The sequence below is a fragment of the Thunnus albacares genome, chromosome 5 (genome assembly GCF_914725855.1).
Source record: "Thunnus albacares chromosome 5, fThuAlb1.1, whole genome shotgun sequence".
NCBI classification, from domain to species: Eukaryota; Metazoa; Chordata; class Actinopteri; order Scombriformes; family Scombridae; genus Thunnus; species Thunnus albacares.
The window spans coordinates 15217734-15235525 of NC_058110.1; the positions used below are offsets into that span (position 1 = coordinate 15217734).

The 17792-nt window shown below is 43.8% G+C and overlaps 1 protein-coding gene across 3 annotated transcripts in view; it reads right to left on the reverse strand.

Annotated features, from left to right (window-relative positions):
- Positions 1-17792, reverse strand: part of casz1 (castor zinc finger 1) — a 176772-nt gene that overhangs the window by 46905 nt on the left and 112075 nt on the right. The gene's annotated exons all lie outside the window — the stretch shown is intronic.

Sequence of the window (17792 nt, forward strand, 5' to 3'; positions counted from 1 at the left end):
CCTCCTTACCCTCCCCCTCTCTCCTTCTCTCTCCACTCCTTCCCTCCCTCCCTCCCTCTCTGAGCACAGATGTCGAGGCTGTGCGAGTTTACCCACTTTACCAGTAGGGGTCCTTCATCGCCCTTCTCCACCCCACAGCCACATGGGGGAACAAAACACACACACACACACACACACACACACACACACACACACACACACACGCACACACACAGGCCCCAGGAAGAGAGAGCCACTTAACGGGCGCCCTCCTGTCACTGCTACAATGAGAGCCCTGTGCCGAGCAGCACGGCTGTACGAGCTGTGCGCGTCTGTTTGTGTGTGTGTGTGTGAGACAGGTGTGAAGAGGGTGGTGTGTACAGGGAGCTGGCCCTCGGCCCTTTCCAGCCCTGTTCGGCTAGGCTCGGTCCTGGCTCCTGGCCCCTGAAGTGTAGTACAGTAGTGGCTCACACACACAAACACACTCTCTCTCTCTCCCTCTCTCGCTCTCTCTCTCAGGCATATGACTACACAGATTGACTTACAGTGGGTCCCTCAAAGCCAGCAGCTAGAGCAAGAGAGAGATTTCTGGGCATGCACAAGCACACACTTTCTCTCATACACAACACAGACACACACACATACACAACAACTGCCGCTGTTTGCTACTGCTGCTGTTGACAGTGATAACAGTGCTTTGTGCCCTATGTGTGTGTGTCAGTATGCATGTGCACGCACACACAAACACACAGCGGATGCCTACTGGCTCTCGTATTTCAGGTCTCTAGTCTATCTGTTTTTTTTTTTTTTGTTTTTTTTTTTTCATTTTAAAAAAAGAAAACAGTCTTCATTGACACTGGCATGTTAGATTTGAAGGCTCTTAGCTAGTGTACAGTGGGGAATTTCTAGTTTCTCTCCTACTTGAGGGGCACTTTTCACATTGCAATATCAATACTGGAGAATATTAGCTGTCCTGCTGAAGAATGTCAGATCTCTGCTAAGTCTTTGAATAAGGGCAGAATCCCCTGAGTAAAAGAAGGTAAGATCTGACTATCAGAGTCTAAATAAACCTATAATTATCTTACATGTGAAACATCATGTTAACAAGTGATCTAAAAGGGCTTGCTTTAAAAAAAAAAAAAAAAAAAAATCAAGTAAGAAAAGGAATGAAACCATTGTTTAAAAGTAGACAGAGGAGTGTGATGTCGCCATGCTATCACAGTTTATAGACTCTTAATTGTGTATACAGCAACAGCTGCTGAATGGCACAGCTCTTTTGACAGATTTGTGGATTCTAGACAAGAGAACGGACTGAGATTAACATTGCGTGGAACTTGATCCCACATATTTTTATCAAAATTATTGCTCAACTTTTATGAGGGTTTATATTGCAGCGAAAGCACTAATCCTGATCTGGATCCTATACTATTAAAATATCAGAACAGTAATTATCAGGCCAAGCTTTGTGTGAGGACTTGTTTTTCCATTTATTGCTCTCTGGAACAGGATAAGGGTATCTGTACTAAAGACGTGATATCCCGGACCTGCTGTTAGTATCATTTGAACAGAGGGTGGATCACCTTTATTTGAGTCAAACAAAGCCTTCTAATGACACAAAAATAGTAGTCACTGCTTGACAGACAAGACTCCAACGCCCAACCAGACTGCGTTTAAAACGTTGACAAAGAGTAATAAAGAAAATAGGATGTTAAAAGAGCAGGACACGGATGTTGAATAAAGCCACAAGAAAGTGTACTTAAAGTCATGATAAGCTAATGAGCGAAACAGAGCTGTGCTTTTGGTTGACTCTTATCACTGTTTGCATCAGTAGCAAATCTCCCTTGACAGCAAGACTGAAATCAAATACAGGTTTTTAGCCAGATGAAGGAAAGTCATTTGTATTTACAGGAAATAAGAACGATGCACTCAATCATTATTCCCTTGCTGTACTAACTAGAACGCAGCCCTGTATTAGATGTTGGAGGAACAGCGCAAGGACAAGTAAAACATACCTTAAATAGACTACAAATGAAGTCACTTAACACCCACTCGCTTCCCTCGCCACCCCCTGCTCTGTCTGTCTTCAACAGAAAAAGCCTGTGTTTGACTATCTCCCCTCTCAGGTTCATAGTTGTCTTTTGCTTTTTAAACAGGCACCTCGCCTGTCACAGTGCAGGAACGGGCGCATTCCCCTTAAATGGCTCCTTTTGACAACTGATCTGGAAATACATACAGCCGGATCTGCAACTTCCCCCTTTCTCTCGCTGCCTCACTTTCTCCCCTCTCATCTTTGCTCTCCCTCCCTCTGCCCAAACTCCTGCCAGACCTACACACACACACACACACACACACACACACACACACACACACACACACACACACACACACACACAACATGAAGGTCTCCCTGTGACCCCCCCACCCCCCCTCCACCCACCACCCCCCCTCCACCCCCCACCCTTGCACATGCACGCACACGCACCGAAACACAACCATACACACACATTTACCCCCACATCCCCCTCCCAACTTCCCCAACTCCATTCCCCATGCCTCTATAAAAACACAAATATGCTATAACTCAGGCGGTGCTGCCACATAGCCTCCATCTTGCCCTGTACCGGGGAGGGGGAGGCCTCTCAGGAAGGTCACCAACAAATGGTTTTCCGATTCACTGCCCCTGAAATAATTTTGTGTATTAAAACCTGAATCTGCACTTTCTGGCCTGAAAGCTTTTCTAATTATTCCGGTGTCCTTGGGACAGACACAGATCCTTCACACGCCGGGGGAAACAAGCTATAGAGCAACCACTACAGCCACAAACACCCCTCCACCACCCTCCCTCATTCCTCCCTCCCTTCCTCTCTCTATCCCTCCATCTCCCCACCTCCTCTCTCCTCTGCTCTCCCTCTCCCCGCTTTACAGCCACCCCCCTCCCCAATCTGTTTTCAAAGCGTGTCTGTCCTTTATTAAATTGTTTTCTTTTCCACATTATCAGTTGCCATGGAGACCTCATCTCTCGGATTATTTGAATTTCATTATATCTATTGATTTGGGAGCATTTCATCTTTTTTATTGTTTTTCTGTCAATTTTCGAAACGAATAACCATCTAATTTGCGTCAGCGCTGATTACGTTCGTCCCTCAATAGAGGTCGGCAGCTGCGCCGGGGAAACAAATCAATGGAAAAACATCATAAAACTCGAAAGTACAATCAACCAGGATATGGGTGACATTCCGTGGTTGCTGAAACGAAGTCATCAAAAAATATATACTTTTTTCCCTGCGCCTCTGCATGTGTGGGGGTGCAGTGAGGAGGACACATATGTGTCTGGGCAGATATATTACTATATTTCAGCAGATAATATACTATGGTAAATTTCCATACTGATAACAGCCCCTCCCTGCCTGACCAAAACAAAAAAATGCTTACTGTATCTAAATAATTTATGCAATTTTAGCATTTATATATAAATTTTTTAATAAGCTGCTTGGAGCAAAGTGGCCATTAACAAAACACACAGCTGTCCAATGGGCTAAACCCAGCAGATCAATTGCGCTTTTTTATGACATGATAAAATGCTTTTAAAGCAATTTACACAAATATGGAAAAAATGACTTCATGGGCTTCATTTATTCATAAGGACGTGTATTAGAAAAAAAAAGTCTTACAAAAGCCAGACAGGAGAGATCGTCCTGGTCCTAACTGGAATGGACTTGCTGCCCTCTCCACAAGGACATAAAGTTTCATTACTGATGCACGCAGTCAAAGGCAATTTAGCAAACACAGTGTGCAAAAGAAAACATCAGCATATTGCAAGTGTTCCTGTATTAGGCGGACCTTGCATGTTGTTTTCCAATTTTTATTCATTTTTGTGGGCCAGTGTGTGGGGGTGATGGATTTTTTTTTTTTCCTCCCCCTGCCCAGTGTCACCCTGACCCAAAGCCAAGGGGAGGCAGCCTCAGTGACAGGGACGTGTGCTTTCTGGCCAACGAAACCAAGCCAAACCATGTGCCAGACAATGGGGCCTTGCAGCGGAACAAATGTGTACACACACCTTCAGCTGTACAGTGATATACAGCACATGACACCCAGACTCATTCTGTGAGAAAACAGGCCCACAAATATTTCAGTGGATCTGATCATTTAGCATCTTAGTGCAGTCGCACACACACACAGACACACACACACACACACACACACACACACAGACATTATGCAAGGGGTAGGGGGGGGGGGGGGGCAGGCAGGGCCATTTGGAGGCTAATCTTGTTTCAAAGCATCCTCTCTTCATGTGCCGACAATGTGCCTGAGCCGCTCTACGAAGCGCTGCTGCTGTTGCTGCTGCTGAAGGCCCCATGTTTGCAACACATGTCAACATTTGACAAAGCATTACTTTCCCCCCCCAACAATATTCTCCTGCTCAGGCCTCTGAAATGAGGGCGCTAACAAATTAGCTTTTTATGTTTATTTGTGTGTGGGTGTGTCAGAGGGGGGAGAAAGGGAGATCTCATTTTCTAAGGCACCAGTTCTCAACCCGAGAGAGAGAGAGAGAGAGGGAGAGAGAGAGAGAGAGAGAGAGAGAGAGAGAGAGAGAGAGAGACAGAGAGAGAGAGAGACAAAGAGAGGAAGAGAGAGAAAAGAAAGAAAGGCTGAATGTTTTGGAGTCACGATTCTTCTCCTGATTGCCCTAGCTGTCTCAGTTGTGCAAAACATGACCCTCCCCTCCCTCAGCCATGACAGAAACACGGGCGACTGGATAAACACTATTTTATGCAGTGACTAGATGAATCGCCAGACAGTAATTACAGTCTTCCTCTCGCCCCAACAAAACTCTACTGTACAGGCTCTTTCTTTGACACCAAACTGCAGTAGCACGTACTACAAAACTGCAGGTGTGTGACATGTTTGTCAATGCCTCTCCCAACTAGATAAATATAAATATTAGACCCTGTGACAACAGTGAAATGCTCTCTCCCGCTTTCAGCGATGTGTTAATAATCTGCAGCTGAAAGAGGACTTGTTGTGTGGACGGACGATGTTATCGTGTGCAGTCAAACGTTGCCGGGGCTGGCTTTGTAGAGAAAGTTTGGCGATTTTTTTTCTGCTACCCTTGCAGTTTGTGCTTTCCTCTCCTCGATGTAACAAAAATAACATGGTTGTGTCCCAAACTAAACATTCCCACACATTGGCTGGTAGTCTGGTAGGTCTCTGACACCAGCATGCCCACCACAGACAACTGACGCCTGTTTAAAGGGGATCCAAACTTGATGTGCCGACAAATTCCCTAAGCAGAAGAGTTAATTTGTTCATTTGGTGTTGACATGTATTGAAATTTTAGAAATGAAGATCAGTCCCACATCAATTGTGAGTTGGTGATGAGAGCAGTGAAACACACACACACACACACACAAACTCTTTCTCTTAGTCTTTACTGATTCATCCGGTCAGGCCGTGCCCCAAACGTGGTGCAGTAAAACATGCTGTCCGAGCCTCTAAAAAGCTCAATTACAGAGGACCTCGACTGAATAATTTAAAGAGCGTAATTATTGACCTCTATCCGAATTCCTCTGAAAGGTACATTAAGATATAGAAAAGCACTGGAGGTGGAAGTGGAACTGAGGGGAAGAGAGGGAGTGCGTCTCCCCAGGCCTCCCTAATGCACTCTCCTGCTGTACTCTAACTTCCTGTGGACCCCTAATGTGCCCGCTGCTCGCTGGCCTGATGAAGACTACGGTTAATGAGGCCCCTGTTTCTGAAATGAAGTATCTCTGAAACCATCAACATGCATTACTATCAAGCCGCCACCCCCCGCTAAACCACACGTATATACACAAACACACACCACCACCACCACTGTCCCAAAACAGCACACACAGACGCAGAGACCACCAATCCTTTACCCCCCTCTCCCCACCTTTTAGTGCCACCACGGGTTCTGGTAGGCTGGACCAGACTGGGGGAAGGGTAGAAGTGGGGAGTGAGACTGCACGAGGGTTTTTTTTTTTTTTTTTTTGGTGTTTTTTTTTTTTTTTAAGAGGTGGGGGTGTTTGAGGGTTAACTGTCCCTCAGGGGGCTATCAGTGAACTGGGCAGCCGTCACTGCTGGTGTCCCTGGTTCTCAATTGACAACCAGGCTCTGACAGATTAGCGGCTAGTCAAGAGGAATCCACGGCCCAGGACACAATTAAAATAATCACTTTTCTCAAATTTGGCTGTATGTATGTGACCGAGAATGTGTGGATTTGAAAAAAGCAGCGCTAGAGTGTGTGTGTAATGTGTGTGTCTGTGTATGCATGCATTGGGGGCTAGTTGGGAGCTGGCAGCAGGCTTGGGGGAGGATACAGCGAGATGAGGCCTTTTTAATTAAAAGAAAATATTTGTGTTTGCATACTATCGCTGCTGGAACCTGGGACAATTCCGAGAATTCTGGTTGTTTAATAGCTTGCTCTTTAAAGTGATTTGGGGTGTTTCAGATCCTCTTTGCATACATGCATTTTTAAAATTTCAATTAGACTATAGATTTTTTTAAAGTAATATTCGGAGGTTATGTGTTTTGGAACTTTATCAACATGCTGGACACTGGAGAAAAAGAGAAAATTTAGTTATTTTCCTGATATAAAATGACCATTTTTTTCCCCTATTAGGAAAAATTAAAAGAATTATTTTAGGATAGACTTATTTATCAACAGAGGGGTGTTGCTTTCTCTACTGTATTTCAGCCAGGAAGGATAGAGGGCACTGAAATAATTAGGCGACTTCTGCAACATCCTGAATGCCAAGGACAGGTGGATTAAAGTATTAAAACAATCGCATTTCAGTCTTGAAATAGTCCTGTGCACGACTCAGCACCATGCGCATCCGTTCAAGTTCAGCTGCCAGCTCCATAACACCACAGGAGAGGGATAGAAAAAAAAGCCCAATCCCATTAGCTACGTACATGCATCTCAGCAGACCTGCTGGAAACGTGAGCAAATCTCAGTGATGATTATCCCCCAAAGCTCTCAAATGATAATACATTATCGAACGGTACAGAAGATTTCTTTGAAATCGCAGCGAGCACTAATTCGGGTTTCCCCATTTGCGTTAGAATCTGGTGCTTTCCAACTGAAACAGAAGAAACGGCTGCAATCAGTGGCCTGGAAAATTATTTAAGACAAAGGTTAAGACGTGAGTTCACATTCGATTCTATTTACAGTCCCTATTTACAATAATAAGAAAGCAAAGTGGTTTGTAGTGCTGGTTCTCTCAGACATTTGGATGAGTGATTTTCAACTTAATTAGAGGTGTTAAAACTCTGTGCTTTGACAATCACTGACTATAGGAATAAAAGGGTATTGACAACATGAAAAATTTTTTTTTACTATCCTGCAAAATTTACAAAATTTCAGCTATAATACCCGTGTTAAGAACTAAACTAATGTCAACTTTTTACAAATGTGAGAGTGTGGTTGAGGGTATTTGTTCAATTCTTTTAAAAACTCTATTAGTGAGCTCAGATTTTACCTTATCAGAGACTGAACCACTTTCTTTAGCGATAGCAGATTTATTTCATCAACTGACCAGCTCTCTTAACTAGAAAGCATCCACTTGCACAGATGCCTGCAAAGACAACACCCCCCAAAAAAGAGAGGCAAAAATATATTCAGATCAGTCAGCTTCTAGAAAATAAGTGAGACAGTGCAGTGGTTTTATTTCATTCTGTATATACAACACAGGTTAAACAACAGAAGACCCTTTCTTACAATTGACATTAATTAAGGTGAGCTCCTTGATGAAATCTAAGCCTCTTAGCCCACCTCCTGCCATCTGTGGCTCCAATATTATAGCTCGGGAAGGTTCATTCTTTCGCCTTCTGGAAGGAGAAGAAATAAGTGCCATCTATACTACTAGTCAGAGTACCGCAGCCAACCTGCTTTCACAGCCGTGCTGTGGAGGTGGAATGAACCGTCTGTGACAGAAAACAAACAGGAAGCTGAGAGAGGAGAGAGAAAGAGAGAAAGAGAGAGAGAGAGAGAGAGAGAGAGAAAGAGAGAGAGAGAAAAACCTGTGCCCTTCAGTCTCTACCAGTAAAGATGCTCTTAACCAGGTCTGACAGCTGACAGCTCCTTGGCAATTGGGGTCAGTTAAAGGAAAAGTAGCTCAAGTTTTGTTGGGGCTTTGGCTTCAGAGATGTTCAGGAGCCACTGCCCACCGCAGCATCAAAGGGGATTATAGGGACAGGGCCATCTGTTGCCAGAATAAGCGTGAGCCCTTTTATGTCTCTGCCTGTATGTTTGTGTGTGTGACGGTGTGTTCCACTGAGCGTGTATGTGTTTGTTAGAGAAAGACACAGAATCCCTCATGCCTCTGTACTTTTAACTTAAAGGGCAGCAGAGGTGCGGGGTGCAGCCTACACTAGAGCAGAGAACTGGGTTTAATCTGGCCTGGGGGTACTAAAGGTTAAAATCAGGGCATCACTGTCACATGCTGGAGTCCCTGAAAGTCAAGTATGTCATGGCAGGTTCTGCACAATACAGACTGAAAAACACGGGGACTGTATCTATGTTCAGCGCTGGCTTACTGAAAACAGGATCCTACGCTAATCGTGAATAGTCTCTCTTTTGTCATCCAGGCAAAACACAGAACTTGTTTTTGTTGTAGGTTTATTGGAACACAGTGCCAACCTTGTTCCCCCTTCACCTCTCTAATTTGTTTTGGGTCCTGTTCATGGCCTCCGCCTGGGAATTTTTTCTCCTCAATAGTCTGCTACCTTTTAGCTGAGCCGCCCAGTGCTTGACCTACTGCCGACACTTATTTTCAGCACTCTAATTGTCGTTTAATCACATATCAACCTGTCACTTAAAGACCCCCTTTTTTTTCAAGGGGGAACATTTGCATATGTTGTAAAACTAATTCCTATCGAAAGCTCCAGTGGCTGTGAAAGCGGGCACTCTGTCTCTCTCTTTTACTTTCACACCTGTGTAGACACAGTTAAGCAGAAGAGAGAGAGAGAGAGAGGAGAACACACACTCACATACACCTAGCAAAGTCTTCTGTATCTCAAATTAACAGACAAAAACACACATAGGCAGACGCCATACCTGATATTCTCGATTCAGGTGGTTTTATCACATTTGTTAACAGTGTGTGGTGACACGTAACGTGTTAGAATAGGGACAGCGACAAGAGCGATTCAGGGCGTACGTCTTCCTGCGAGCCAAAGCGAAGGTGACAGTGAATGTATAGTGTTATAAAGGAATCAATTAGAGTTAATAATGTATCACTCTTCCAAATGTTACATTCATTTGTTCACACTTAGATGAAGCTACTGCAAAATAGGTTGTGCCGGCTTTGCCTGGCAGACTACACTACATTTACATTATCACTCTTATACATCGAGGAACCATGTTCCGCTTGAGTGGTGGCGGCAGAGTAGAGGGGGGGAGTGAGAAGAATCATGTTTTTTCGGGCCCAAGGAATGCCAGTCCTCAGGAGATCTCCCCCTCTAATTACAGAGCGGGGGAAAGAAAGCTCTTTGTTCCACCTTTTATTACATTAATTGATAAAACGGAGCTCGGGTGGAGCCGTCTATGAGGGGGAGGAGGAGAGGATAGGGATGGGGGTGTATTGAGGGGGATCCTCTGGGCAGATGAAGGTGGGTGAGAGGCTTTTGGAACTAAGGTCCTATTTTCAGAGGACTCCTAATCCTGTTAGGGGCCCCAATGGTGGCGCAGCCCCGGCGCTCTGCTTTCCCAGAGGCCCCAGCGGCTGCAGAGTTGGGGAGGGGAGTGGTGGTGGAAGGGGCAGACGATGGTGTGGTGGGTGAGAGTCCTGGCAGTGTTGTCTGGGCCTAGGCCTTAATTAACTATCTCTTCAGGGGGTACTGAGGGCCACACTGAGACCCTGTGTCACAAACACCAGCAAGTGCTGAGAAGCTTTAAGAGGAAGTGGCATCTCACCCACTGTGGAATCGTTGGAAACCCTGTGGACCTTTAATATGGACCACATACAGCTCAAAGCCATATAGATGTCGCATGACATTAGCAGGGCTATTTTATGACTGGTTATTGGCTTTGCACAAACTGCACAGGTGGTTGATATTTTTACATCATAGCCATTGAATTATAGACTCAAGATGAAACTCCAAGAGAAAAAATATTCTGAAATTAGCATTTGCTCTAAATATGACATAGATGTTATTATTTTTCAAAACTAAAAGAACAATACGTTCCATTTCTATTTGTGCGGGATTGGCCAATCTTATTTGTCAGTGGTTAAGTAGCTGTAACAGGCTTTGTCATGGCTGTAATCTGCTTCTGCCCGTTTAGGCTACCTGCAGACAACAGAGGCTGAGATGTGCTGGTACAGTGGCCAAACGGAGTCTGAATATGTTACAGAGGCAATTAAGCATGTTGGTGTGTGTGCACGCACACAACAGTGTCAGAGGTGCTAAGCCGGGCCAAACATGCCTCATTGAAATGTCCATCTTAAAGCCACCCAAGTTCCTCATCTCCCCCGCCCTCCGACAACCAAGATGCTTCAAGACTGTCAAAAGCATTTTCCACAAAGCTGAGGAGAGGGCAAGGGAAAAAAAGACCTGCCACTGTCACATGCATGCTTGCGCGTGCATGCACACTTGCGAGGCTGTCAGGTAAATTAGATCTGAAAGCTGACAATTTCTGACCATATTTCCTTGATTATTTCGAACAAATGCACACCAGCCGCTCTAAGGAGATTAAAGTGACATAAAAGTCCCGAGTGGGAGGAGGGAGGGCAGAGAATCCAGGTCACCCCCATTTGTCCCCCTGCCTGACAGCAGCTATATCGCTATCCAATCCAATAAAAGTCCCCCCCTCCTTTTGCTTTAATTAATTTTACAGCTAGCTTGCTTAATTACTTTCAATCAAAATCCTCTTGCCATCACAAAATTAGAAATGGTTCAACTCCATTAGTCTAAATTCTTCATTTACATACACAAAGACTGTCAGCTCTTGCTAAGCAAACGGCCTCCTGCTTGATGAGATTGTTTTTTTCCACACACTCTATCACTCTCTCGCTTACACACACGCGGGTGCGACTGTGGTGTTAATTTTTTTGAAAGGAGAAAAGTAGCATAAAATTATTTGATCCCCTTACTTAAGACATTCTCTGCCTAATCAGGGTTCAGGTAAGCTGTGGTGCACATCATTCAAGGTAAGAGAGTTGAGTGTGCGTCTACAACTGTCAAACTGATTACATCTACAACTCTGTGTCAAAAGAAAACTGCTCGACCTTAAACAATACAGGACATAATATACACTGCATATAAAGGATAAACAGAATTAGTAAAACAGTGGCCAAGATCATGTAAATGAAGCTAACTAGTTCCTCCTCAGGATTAGCTATTATTTCCCCAGCAATTGACGAGCTGCAGATTATCCAGTGACACACGGTGCCCTATAAATCTGGCTCCTTTGTGGCAGGGTGTCACTAGTCCCGACTAAACTGTGGAAACTAGCGACGCACTACTGCCGGTCGGCCGCTGTGAGCAAAACAACGGGATTTTTCAGAGGGGTGAGGGCCCATGCCCTGCCGCCTGATCACTTCAACTTGGCACACAGGCATCCTCTCCATCACACACACTGCCTAAGGCCTGCACATCATCAAGAATTAAGGACATGCAGATAGGGTTTGTGCACTGACCAAAGTGAAAACCCAGGCACACAAGCACACCACGACACATACACTTTGCACACAGTACTACTGCCATAATTAGGTCCCGAGATGAGGGCATTAAACTGGTATAATGCACTCACTACTGCAGCACACTACCACCAAATACATTGACACCAAACCTACAGTATATGCTCATCAGTGACACTCGCCTATTGCTTTTATTTCCTTATTCACATGCATGCTACTCAGCAGGCCCCTGCACAAAACAACACAACACAACGCAACAGCCTTTGATCTGCTGTGTTCAGATCATCTTACAGCTGCGGTTCTCTTATTAAGGTGGAATCATGTAAAAAAAAAAAAAAAAAAGAACACCTTGAAAAGGAAAGAGTAGCATTTCTGATTAATACGCCACAGTCTGGAAATGCTTATAATATAATCCCCAACAAGGCCATAGGTTGGTGTGAGGCAAATAAAAGGCCGTCTCTTATGAGTCGCCGGACTGGATACAATGCAGGTCTGACCTGGCCCCTTTACTCTGCGTCTGCAATCACTGGTTTCCCTTGCCCTCTTTAACCAGTCCCCATTAACACTGTTAATTATCCAAATCCATCATTCTTGGGGTAAATGAAGACTGCCTCTTTAATTCAATTTAATAGGATCATTTTCCAACTCACGTTCACTTTAGCCCCAGCTGCCCGCCCACTAGTCCCCCACAGTGTCTCCCCCCCTCTGTATCTTGACTCCCTTGGCTGTATCTTCTATGGTCTGGCTCTCTCCCATTGGTGGAAGGGGAGGGTGATGATGAGGGCTAAGACTTGATGGCAGCGATGGGCCGACACACTGTTGATCTCCCATGTCTTGTCTTGGCTCGGCTGGTGGCGAGCAGCAGTTCTAGGTTCCCAGTCTGCTGTGCACGCTGCCTTCCTGCCACACACACACACACACACAGGCACACAGTACCAGCCATGCTCACCGGGGCTTAGCTAATCCTGTCACATCAGGCCACATTGGTTGAGTTGAGGCCTTTAGCGGCAACCCCCCCCCCCCCCCCAAACCACCACCTCCATGCACCTCCACACTTCGCCACCGCTCCTTCACTGACTCCTCTCACTCAGTCACTCACATTCTCTCTCTTACTCCCTTGTTCATTTCACAAGGTCACGGGTGGCCGCCTACAGCACGCGAGTGGTGAGACGGGACAGCTGACGAATCCCTGCGTGTTCCAGCCGTGCTGGAGGAGTTTATTTTATGGCTAATGTGCAACACAAGAAGTAAATATCCTAATATGCAATAAATAAATAAATAAAAAAACATTATCGTACTTTGATTGCAACTTGGTAACTTTTTATCCCCACAGTTGCATTTAAGTCTGCAATGTGATCGTATAACAAATATTATTGTCCTCTATTTTCTTCTATTTCTAATGACCTTTAAGATGAGATTTTAATTATTGCTGTAAGAGAAATGCATGCGTGTAACTCGTTATGGCACATCACCAAAATGAGTTTATAAAATATACAGGTGTCACTTTGTCTTTTCTTGCTCGTAATATGTCATAGAGGTATCAGTATCAAACACATTTTCCATGAAACATTGCCTGGCTGTGGAAACTGGACACTCCTGCCCTTTAATCTGACTTTCTATCTATAAAAGTACAGCTATATCAAGACTGACTTAGGCTGTGTTTTATATGCCTTTCAAGATTTTCCTTACAGAGAATTTTCCATGTCGAGGCTGCTGACATTTTCCCATAAGTTCAAATATAATTATAAACCGCAGAAAAATTAAATACAGAAAATAAAAACTTATTTCTAAACATACTTTTAATGGTAAAAAGTGATGGCTGCTCAGTGCTGTGTCCTGTGCCGTCTTTTAAATTGTCTTAAGAATTTGTTAAATATTGGCTCGCCTTATCTCATTATTCAGTGTGAGGGTAAATTTGCCCCCATTTCCACAATACACCCCCACCCATCCCCCACGACTAAACACACTCAAACCCACCCATACACACGCACATCCAAATGCACACAGCGTTCCCTTTAAATTTTTCCCAGACTTTCATTGTTTAGCCATTTGAGACAGACTCTGGGAGAGTTTCAAATGATTTTAGCCATGATTTAATTTGGTTTGTTAAAGGGTGATGTCAGCACAATGGGAGACAAGCCTCTAAATCCACTACATTCACCCAAAATGCCTAGATGAGATAATCATTGGTGACGTCTACGAAAACACTTATTATATTTGCCCATCGCCTGGCTGAAGCTGTTAAAACTCATCAGCGTTATTCACATTTTTTTTCTCTGGGAAAGAGAAAAAAATTAGCTCAACTTATAGTCAAAACTGTCACCCCGTTTAAAGAGACAGTGCAACATTGTTGTGCCTGTGGACAGAGTTTATAAATGGAAAAAGACAGGGCAGAGGACTATCGGGTGTCTATTCAATAGTCATTTTGTTTGCACCCAATACTAATTAAATAAAACACGCACAACTTTTTAATTGGTTTTACAGAGATCAACAGTTTCAATGAAGTTGAACAAGTATAGTATCTACTGTGGTTACACATACATTATTCATTAGTAAGTACTAATAAGAGGCTATTCTTACATGCAAGAAACTGTGAAAGAGTACTGCTTGTCCCTTGACTTGTCTGCACAATTTGAAAGGGCTTGGGGCTGACAAGGCAGCAGAGGAGATAAGAAATGGATCAACGTGAGCCTTTCTCATAGCTTAATTTATTTTAAATCCAAGCCCTATTTACACACTGCACACCGGCAGGCCTCGTCAGCTCCAACTAGCATTGAGATATTTAAAACCATAATGCTGTGCAACAGCAGCAGCCTGAGCGTGTATGACACAAGCTGTCGCTGTGTGAAACAAAGCCAGATCTCTAACTGCCACTGCTTCCACTTTTGAACACAGCATGGCTACAAATACAGTAACAATGCAGTCAGACATTACGATAACACAGCAAAGGACAACCGCCAGGGCCTCTTAAGAGTGAGGAAAAAATTACAAAATATACAGTGGGTGATGTAAGAAAAACAGCACTATATTTGTCTTCTAGTGAATGCATAGTGTATCTTAGTGTATCTTTAGTACAGTTTACTACAGAAGCTAACCCCATAGAGGCAGGGGTCAGGATATGAAACACACAGGCTATCCACCTCCCGACAGGATATCCTCCTGGATCAGCAGCAGTAGCCATGTTGACCCGCCCAGTTATTAAAGAGGCTAATCTGTTCAACATGTCAATGTTAGCACTTTTAGCTGCGATTAATAAAAGAAGACCCCAAGAGTGCTGTGTGTGCTTTTTCAGTGCCCCAGGTTGTTTTCATTTGGTTTGTATTTTTAGTGTTTTTTGCTGTTTGGTAATTCAACAGTCCTCTTTTCACCTATTAGCATAAACAGTGTAAATTATTAACTTTGCTGAAAGAATTATAATCGGCTGTGAATAGTAAGCTCTGTAGTAGCTTTGTGTGTTTTTCCCTTTCTGCCACTGGCAAAGACTCACTATGGCATTGCAGATATCATTAAAACAAATGTAACTTTATATTTAATGGATATGGAACAATGTGCATGTGATGCCTGACTTTGTGGCCATTTATGTGATGCTTAAAATGTATGGCCCAGTGGCTTTCACAGGCTGGTAGTAATAGAACTGCTCTCTAACAGACTTGCTTTCTAAGTGCCTGGTGCTGTGTCTTAATTTGTAATCTAGTCAAACCAATTGTCCGCTAGCTAAAAAGGTCACCGAGACAATAGACTACACAGCCTCCCGCAATGTAGAGAAAGCCCAGGGTGTCTTTTGTAGCTTTTTAACCAAAGATGTAATTAAGACACCTTCATCTTCAGGGGTGAGAAGGGCACCAACAAGACTCTGCTGGAAACACAAGGGGAACTTACCATTACTGGAAACAGAGGTGAGACGCACACTAAGTCAGAACATTTGGTTAGAGGTGAAAAGCACCTGTCTCTGCAACAAAATGTCACCTCCTGAGGACATTTGCTAAGTTTACCTGCTCGTGCAGTCAGCGTGTGATTTTATACATTGTGACCAACGACTGTGGCGAAGAAAGCTTGTTGGGAAAAACTGAGTGATGCAAAGCAACACAGGAGAGGCAGAGGGGGGGACTTAAAGGACGTGATTTATCTGGGCTTGATTGCGTGTTAATCGAGGTTACGTGTATTAAGTGGAATCTAATTGGAACAGACACTGGCAGTCTGACAGATCGACATGATGCAGATGGATTGAGGGGGGAGAAAGGGGGAGTGAGGGAGACAGGGAAAGGAAGAGGGAATGGGAGAGAGAAGGGTAGTGCAGTCAAAGGAGAGACAGAACAGAGGCAAATGAAACACACCATTTTGCTACTATACATGGCAAACCAGAACAAGTCTTGTGACACCAAACATTAAAGAAAAGCACCAGACCCTTTCAAGCGGTGGAAACACAGGAAAATAAAAAAGAAGAGTCTGCCGTTAGGCTCGTGTCACGTGCGTCTCATGATTGGCGGCTGATGAGACATGTAACCCTTCTAGAGGAGGACACACACGGGCGAGATTGTGAGTGACAGGGCACAGCACTGGAGTTTGCCCTCCCCCTCCAGTTGCCACAAACATTCATTTCTGCTTTATTGGAAATGAGTGAAAAAAAAAAAAAAAAAAAAAAAAAAACGAGGTAAAGAGGCCGAGTGACAGCTGCCGGAAAATTTCTCACCTCGATGAGGGGACGAGCAACTGTTCCACCGGTCCTTCTGACTCTCTGCTCCTCCTGACAGGCGACAACTGTTTCGAAGGCCCTCTCCTCTCCCCAAATCTGAGGTATTTAGCTAGTGGGCTGAATGATCCTTTCAAATGTTACCAGAGTAATAGACCGTAAAAGATGACCACCTGTTAAGGCCAAGCAACTGCTAACTCACTAATATCCCACAGACTCTATAGGCAAATAAGGAGAACATAGTTTGTGGAAAAGGTTGAGAGAACAGATATTAGGATTTGTGGTAGATATGCCACCAAGATATGGTGTTGCATAAACATCATTTGTGTTGTAGCTTTGCTCTGAATTGGTCAGTGTGGCTATAATTGGTAACGGTGGGGATATAAAGTGTGAGTGACAAGAACGGCCCCAAATAGCCTAGGAGCAAAGATGACTGTCACAGTGCCATTATCTAAATCTTGATTTAAAATACAGTAGCTCCCAATGAAGGGGTCATTTCTACTGTTAGCTGGCCCTGATGTAAGTAGTACAAAAAAAATGAAATAAAATGTACACAAAGAGCTGAAGAGAGAAGTAAAGAGAAACAGGGAGAGAAATAAAAAGAGAAATAGATGAAGAGGAGGATACTACAGCACTAGAAACTTCACTCATCAACACAAAATGCCCAAATTGTTCCCGACATGATCCCGTCATAGCGCAGAGACAGAGGAGTTGCTTCGGTCATCCGTTGATTTGATCCATTATGACTGTTACACTAATGGCATTAATAAGGGCAAAATTGCTATTTTGAAACACAGAATTTTCATCCTCTTCATTTGGCTAACCTTATTGCCTTTCTCCTCTTCCTACATGGATGCCCACTGTGTTTATTTGTGTGCTTGTATGTGTGTGTGTGTGTGTGTGTGTGTGTGTGTGAGTGTATTTGAGTGTGTTTGTGGCCCCACCATGTAATGGCTATAAGGTCATCTCTATTTTCCAGGCTTGGTGTACAATGTCGTTGGATTGCAACATTTTGCACGGTTTAAAAACAACAACATGAGCTTTGAAATTCGACTCCCTGCCATTTTCGATAGTTTAACTACTACTGTTGTATTCACCAGCTGTCCCTAACAAAATATCCTGGCTTCATTTAACACTGTCTCAATATACTTAGATTAAAAAAAAAACTTACATATATATATTCATTCAGAATTAAAGACTCTAACAGTAAGTAAAAAAGGACAGTGCTGTGTTAAACTGAATACAGCTGAAACCTGTTTTAAGGATGTCAAAAGAAGCTGTTTAAAATCCAAGCGTATTAAAGTATGCGTCCTTGAACTGTCTGTTTAATTTACTCTTCGCTTAGCACAGTGGATGTGTCTTCAAGTTTCCTGTATATTTGTGCTGAATGTGAGTATCCGTGTGTATGTTCAGCCCTCATCAGCCTCTAACATTGAGAGGAATGACACTCTGTGATCAAG